The 6,994-nt window shown below is 32.6% G+C and overlaps 1 long non-coding RNA gene across 1 annotated transcript; it reads right to left on the bottom strand.

Annotated features, from left to right (window-relative positions):
• Nucleotides 1-5,592: 5,592 nt before the first annotated feature.
• LOC125491327 lies at nt 5,593-6,193 on the bottom strand. The gene is made up of 2 exons (XR_007268232.1): nt 6,135-6,193; nt 5,593-6,042 (listed from the first exon to the last, which is right to left on the bottom strand). It is a non-coding gene; the product is annotated as an uncharacterized LOC125491327 (long non-coding RNA).
• Nucleotides 6,194-6,994: the final 801 nt, after the last annotated feature.

Here is a 6,994-nt window from a genome sequence, read left to right as displayed (position 1 = left end):
ACTGTTCCAATATTAAATATGCCTCGACATGCCAATTCAAACTCAAGTTCATCCTTTAATAAATAATTTACGTCCATTTTAAACACCTTTTATCTAAAAAAAAGGAAATAATAATATATATTTGGCTTAATAGCTCTTAGCCAGAAAAAACCAAACAACTGATCAAGGCTATGGTCATCAAACAATGTACTTAGTTACTCTTATTTCTTTACGTTACAAAAGTTATTTAACTTAAATACCATTAAATTAACATAAATTTATACGGAAAGACTACCCATACATTTTTTCAATATGTTTTTATGTATATATATTTATCGACTCGTCTCATTTTTTATTATAAATTGGCTTTATGACAAATAGTTAGTACTTCAACCACAAACCCGTTGGGCGCCAATGTAATGACCCGGATTTATCGTGGAGTTCAATGAAACAAGTTGTAGTTGAAGTACATCACTGTAATACGACGAAGATAATACAAACAGCTAAGCTTAATCTAACATGCACCTTAAAGATACGCCAATGACTGACACTAATCTAAATTACTAACTAATTTATTTACAACACTAATAGCCAATTAGCAAGAGGCTGATGTCTTCCCAATATTAAATTGAGTTGATTGCTAAAAAAAAATAAAAAAACACAAAAGGGAACTCTGCCCGTGGTGAGGATCGAACCCGAGTTAACTTATCATGAATGAATTTACAATAAAATAAAAAAACACAAAAGGAAGTTTTGCTCGAGGTGAGGATCGAACCCGAGTTCAACTATTACAAGGAAGTTGATAAATACTAAAAATAAAAACACAAAAGGAACTTTGCCCGTGGTCAGGATCGAACCAGAGCTAATCGTGGATGAGTTTATAATAAAATAAAAATCACAAAAGGAAGCTTTGCTCGAGGTGAGGATCGAACCCGAGTTCAGTTATTACTAGTCGAGCCACCTACGATTACACCCGAGAGTGACTTATCTGCAGAAGCGAATTCAGCCTTCTTATGCCGCGGTGTGATGTCGCATCACCGTGGGTTTCTTGGATGACGAGAGTATTTAATTAAAATCACTCAAGAAAGGAATCTCATCAGTCATCAGCCACTGATCTTCTTTATGATATAAAGGGCGTTGCGATAGGCCCGTGACAGCAAATAATCACACTAAACTTAACAATGTCCAATATCCCAGATAATGGCCGATATATCACGTAAATTACAAATTATCGCACAACGTAACCTTATCGTGTCCGTTCACATTTATTTCTCCACTTAAACTCCACCTACCCGCCACTTGGCAGAATGGAATGTCTAGTCTAATTATTGATTTCAAATGTGACTACTAGCGCCATCTCTTGACGCCCACGGTTCACTACAGGTTACAATAACACAAAACATCGTGTTATACAAGAAAAACCTGCAAATGTCAATAAAGAGAACGAAAATATCGTAATGATTAATATTCATAAACATCAAGCAAATGCAAGAAATAACAAGAAGCCTAAGTTTAAAATCGGTGACCACGTTAGAATAAGCAAGTACAAATGTTTATTTCACAAAGGGTATACTCCCAACTGGTCCACTGAAATATTTACTATAAAAAAGGTGAATAACACTATTCCTGTCACGTACACCATTGAAGATCTTAAACAGCAACCAATATTAGGCTGCTTTTACGAGCAAGAACTTCAAAAAACCAAATATCATGATGTTTACCTAATAGAAAAAGTCATTAGGAAAAAAGGAAATAAGTTATTCGTTAAATGGTTAGGATTGAATGAAAATAGTTGGATCGATAAAAAAGCAATAATTTAGAATTTGATCTTAGTTCTATATAAGTTATGCAAGGTGGAGGACTAGTTAACAGTTTAATAAACAACTTACCGTTTGAGTTACATTTACCAGGATACAACTATTGTGGACCTGGAACAAAGCTAGAAAAACGATTAGCACGAGGAGATAAAGGTGTAAACCAACTAGACGATGCTTGTGTGCACCACGATATTGCATATACAAAATATAAAGATTTAGAAAATAGACATAAAACTGACTTGCAATTGTTAAACATGGCGAAAAAAAGGCTTCAAGCTAAAGATACGCAGAGAGGTGAAAAAATTGCATCATGGTTAGTTAGTAAAGTCATGAAGACGAAATTAAAATCCGGTGCTGGTGTTAAACCTTTTAGATCAATAGTTTCAAAAATTAAAAGTCACCTCAAGAAACAAAAACTGAATAATAACAAAAGTGCTATTGAATTTGCTTACTCAGTTGCGAAAAAGTTAATAGGTAACAATAAAAACGTTAAGGTACCACGAATCATTCCTATACCAAAAACTGGAGGGATTCTACCACTTATACCAATTTTTGCTGGGCTCTCAGCACTAGGAAGTCTAGCTGGAGGTGTTGCTGGAATAGTAAAAACTTATAACGAATACAAAACAGCGCAACACAACTTACAAGAATCTAGACGTCACAATAACAAAATGGAATCAATTTCGTTGGGAAAAGGTCTATATATTAAACCTTACAAGAAAGGGAATGGTTTATTTATCAAGTCTTCAAAAAACTAGTTAAGAGGCTGCCTAAGCGTGCTCTTACAAATGTGGATATTTTAGAACACGCACGAGAAATACCATATTTTCGAGGAGTTTATATGAAAGACGCACTGCCCAGCAGACCAAGGAGTATAGAATGTGGTGTAGTCAATTTGGATGATTCTGCTAACGAAGGGACACACTGGGTAGCCTATATCAAACTAAAAGAATATTGCGAATACTTCGATAGCTTCGGAGATTTGAAACCGCCAGCTGAAATTTTAAAATATCTTAATTATCCTGATCTGTATTATAATTACACCAAATATCAAACATTTGATACTGTAAACTGTGGACATTTGTGCTTAAAATACTTACAAGATTTCTGGAATAAACGTATAAAATCATATTGTAATCTTTTATTTTCATCATTCAGAAAATGTCGTTCACCCTATCAATTACCGGTAATGAGTCACTTTTAACTACAAACTATTCGTCACCGTTGCAATTATAGGGTGAATATGAGTGTGCTCTATTATACATGTCCACATTTAATTCAATTCCAAACATTGATAATCGAAACAATAAATTCTACCACGGTGACAAAGATGTTATTGAAATACCAGAAGGAGCATATGAATTGCAAGATATAAAAGATTATCTTAGAGAAAAAGTAAATGATAGCACTTTTAATCTATATTGCAATAATAATACTTTAAAAACCTATTTAATTAGCTCAAAAGATATTCATTTTGAGAAAGAAAATGGACTTGGGAACTTACTAGGTTTTGGTGAACACACTCTTGAAGCTAATAAATTACATGAGTCACAGCATCCAGTCAACATTCTTTCGACAACTGTGGTGCGGATAGAATGTGACGTAGTAAGTGGATCGTATATAAACGGTACAAGCAGTCACATTATTCATGAGTTTGCACCTAACGTTCCACCAGGTTACAGAATAATAGAAATTCCAAAGAACGTTATTTATTTTCCTGTTAATCAAAACAATATCAGTAGTATAAATATAAGGATACTGGACATAAATAATAACTTAATAAACTTACGTGGCGAAGAAGTGCAATTGTATTTACATTTGAAGAGAAAATGATTGATTTTAATAAAACCTCACCACCACAACCTAAAAACATTAGTCACATATCAATCACTCCCAAGGAAAGAACTCCGACTATAAAGAAGATATCATCAAAAAATAAGGAATATCTCAAATTAATTGGATTATTAAAATGAGTATATTAGATATTTCTAGTGCACCTGTGTATGATAACAGTATTGATGGAATTGAAATTCATTCATATAAACCTTACGTGACTAGTTTCAATAGGAACGATGAAATTCGTATACCGATTAACCAACAAGATTTGTACGTACTGCCATCAGCCAGCACGTTGTATTTGGAAGGCGCTGTCAACGTGTTTAAGAAAGAAGCAAAGGAGAAGGCTACTAGTGTTAATTTTACAAATAATCCATTGCTCTTCTTTTTTCAAGATATACGATATGAATTGAATGGAGTTGAAATTGATAAAATTAAAAATGCAGGTATAACTACTACTATGAAATCATTGTTATCTATGAACGAGAGCGAATCCAAAATGTCTAAGGTTTGGGGTTGGGATATTAACGGTACTAAAAATATACACTCAGGGAAGTTTTCTGCATCTATACCTCTTAGTAACATATTAGGATTTGCAGAAGACTACAAAAAAGTCTTAATCAATTGTAAACATGAACTTGTTCTGCTCCGTAGTAATACAAACCTTAATGCTTTACAATTAAGTACAGGAGAAATTGTGGAAGACGTAGTAATTCATAAAATTGTATGGCGTGTTCCGCATGTTAAAGTTTCCGATGTAGAAAAGATAAATCTGCTTCGCTTGTTAGAAAAAGACAGAGCCATTCAAGTAGCTTTCAGGAATTGGGATTTGTATGAATATCCTTTGTTGCCTAGTACTACAAAGCACGCATGGTCAATTAAAACATCATCTCAGATTGAAAAACCTAGATATGTTATTGTAGGATTACAAACCAATCGTAAGAATAATGCATCTAAAGACATGTCACAATTTGACCATTGTAACTTGCGCGATATCAAAGTTTACCTGAATTCTTCTTACTTTCCATACGATAGCATGAATGTGAGTTTCAGTAATAATAATATAGCTATATTATACGAGCAATACGTAAGATTTCAACAGTCTTATTACGGACGACGAACTGAACCTTTGCTTAGTGTGAAAGAATTCAAAGAGTATGCACCTCTATTTGTGATTGACTGTTCAAGACAGAGCGATAACCTGAAATCTGGGCCAGTTGTTAATGTACGACTAGAATTCGAAAGTGAAACAGAAATACCTGACCAAACATCTGCGTATTGTCTAATACTGAATGAGTGTTTAATAGAATATAAACCATTAAGTAATATTGTTAGAAAAATATCATGAATTCGAATACTTTAATTATTGATGTGCAGGGATTTAAAAATGAAAGAAACAACTTTATAATTAAAGAACTTGCATTAGCTACTGCTGAAAACACTCAAGTATTTCTTATAAAACCTCCGTATCCGTATAGATATTTAACCGATTTTGAAAAGAAACATGTAAACTGGATCGAACGTAACTTTGGATATCGATGGTCTGATGGGCATATAGATTATCTACAGTTCCAGAAAATAATCAAAACATACTTAAAAAATAAACAGGTGCTAGTGAAAGGTTTAGAAAAAACTAAATGGATCAAAGAATTTTGTGATAACATTACAGTTGTTTTAAATGTTGAAGAAAAGGGGTGTCCTAATTTGCAAGAGCTGTTTAAAGAATATAATAAAAATGATTTTAGTTGTTTAGATCATAAAAATAATAATTGTGCATTAAGGACTGTTTTATGTGTAAAAAAATGGTGTATAGATAACGCATCGAAGTTTAATAAAAAAAAATTGTAATTTAATTACCTAATTTAAGTTATATTTAATATGAGGCGTAAATAAATGTGTACACTTAATAATTTTCTTTTACTTAACCTTTCCAAAAATATATTCAAATAAAACATAGAAATACTAAGTAGGTAGTTAGTTTATTAAATATAGTACCAATACATACACATAGCATACAGTTTTAAAGATTATAATATGAATCACTGCTAAGTTTTTTACAAATTTCATTCACCAACTTTTCAGATTTATCCAATATTTCATCCACTACTTCTGACACTATATACTGCGCACTAACCACACTATCTTCCGAGGTCGAAGACGATGACGTTTGTCCCCCGCTGATATCAAAAATCTCTATTTTAATCCTTTTTAGGGCCCTTTTCGGCGCTTTCGTGATAACGTAAGAGGAGGATGCTTGTAGTTTTTTTTGCTGTTCCATTTTGTTTTTTTGTGTCTTTTTTCTAACTTTTTCCTTGCCATCTTGTCCAGTGGAAATCGGAAATTCCACAACGTCTTCATAGTCTTCAAATGACTGAGCATTCTGGAGCCATATGTCTGAAGAGTTCATTATCTGTAAAATAAATATTATAATATATTATTATATGTAACTAGGTACATTCGGAATTTTTTTAAAAATTAGAAAAAAAAAACACAACAACTTACATTGGATCGGCTTTGAGAGTAAACTGTCCTGCACCCGGCTTAACGCTCTAATAACGAAAGGAGTGTGACAATAATTAATAATGTGCATAGATACCTATGCGATGTAACATTCATTACGATATTTTCTAGTCAGCTCTTTATAAGTAAACATAAAGACCTACTTTTATTAATAAAGTTCATTCACCAGAGATTTAAAACGCTGACATAGCGTGCGCGTGCGCGTCACTACAACGTGATCGCAAGCGTAATGTTGCAACTACAACATGAAAATGCTAACTTGCATCTGCTGTACATTGACATCGCTGTGATTGTGTGATGATTGGGTAAAAATTAAATGAAACTATATATAGTTTTGAAGCCATTTATTGTACTTAATAAAAAAAATAATAACTTTTACTTAAGCGCTAAATACATTTCAAATACCTATTGTTATTAAACTACTAAACTTATGTGCAACATTATTTTACCTACATTTTATGATAATTAATATGATTGTAGACATCGCTTTGCCCTACAGCGGTCCGTTTAATTATATTATTTACTTATTTCTACCTAAACAATCAGTAACTTAAATACAATTAAAGTAAAGAAGATTTATGGCCCCACGAAATAGTATCTATTTTATTATTAAGTATAATGCGTTTATCGTCATTATACGAAAGAGCCACTTTATTAAGTGACTGAGTAAATATCTCATGTTTCAAGGATTTAAAAATCATATTTTTTTTTCTGAGTAAGCTGCTGTCATCTAGGACTGTTTTATAATCCCTAAAACAAATTTTTTTTACGACCGACTTTTTTGTGCCCTTAGCTTTTTTGAGTTCCATATTTTCAGTTTTGATGCAGTATAATTTGGACCT

Source organism: Plutella xylostella, chromosome Z, assembly GCF_932276165.1.
Source record: "Plutella xylostella chromosome Z, ilPluXylo3.1, whole genome shotgun sequence".
Taxonomy (NCBI): Eukaryota; Metazoa; Arthropoda; class Insecta; order Lepidoptera; family Plutellidae; genus Plutella; species Plutella xylostella.
This window is presented reverse-complemented; position numbering and strand designations above follow the sequence as displayed.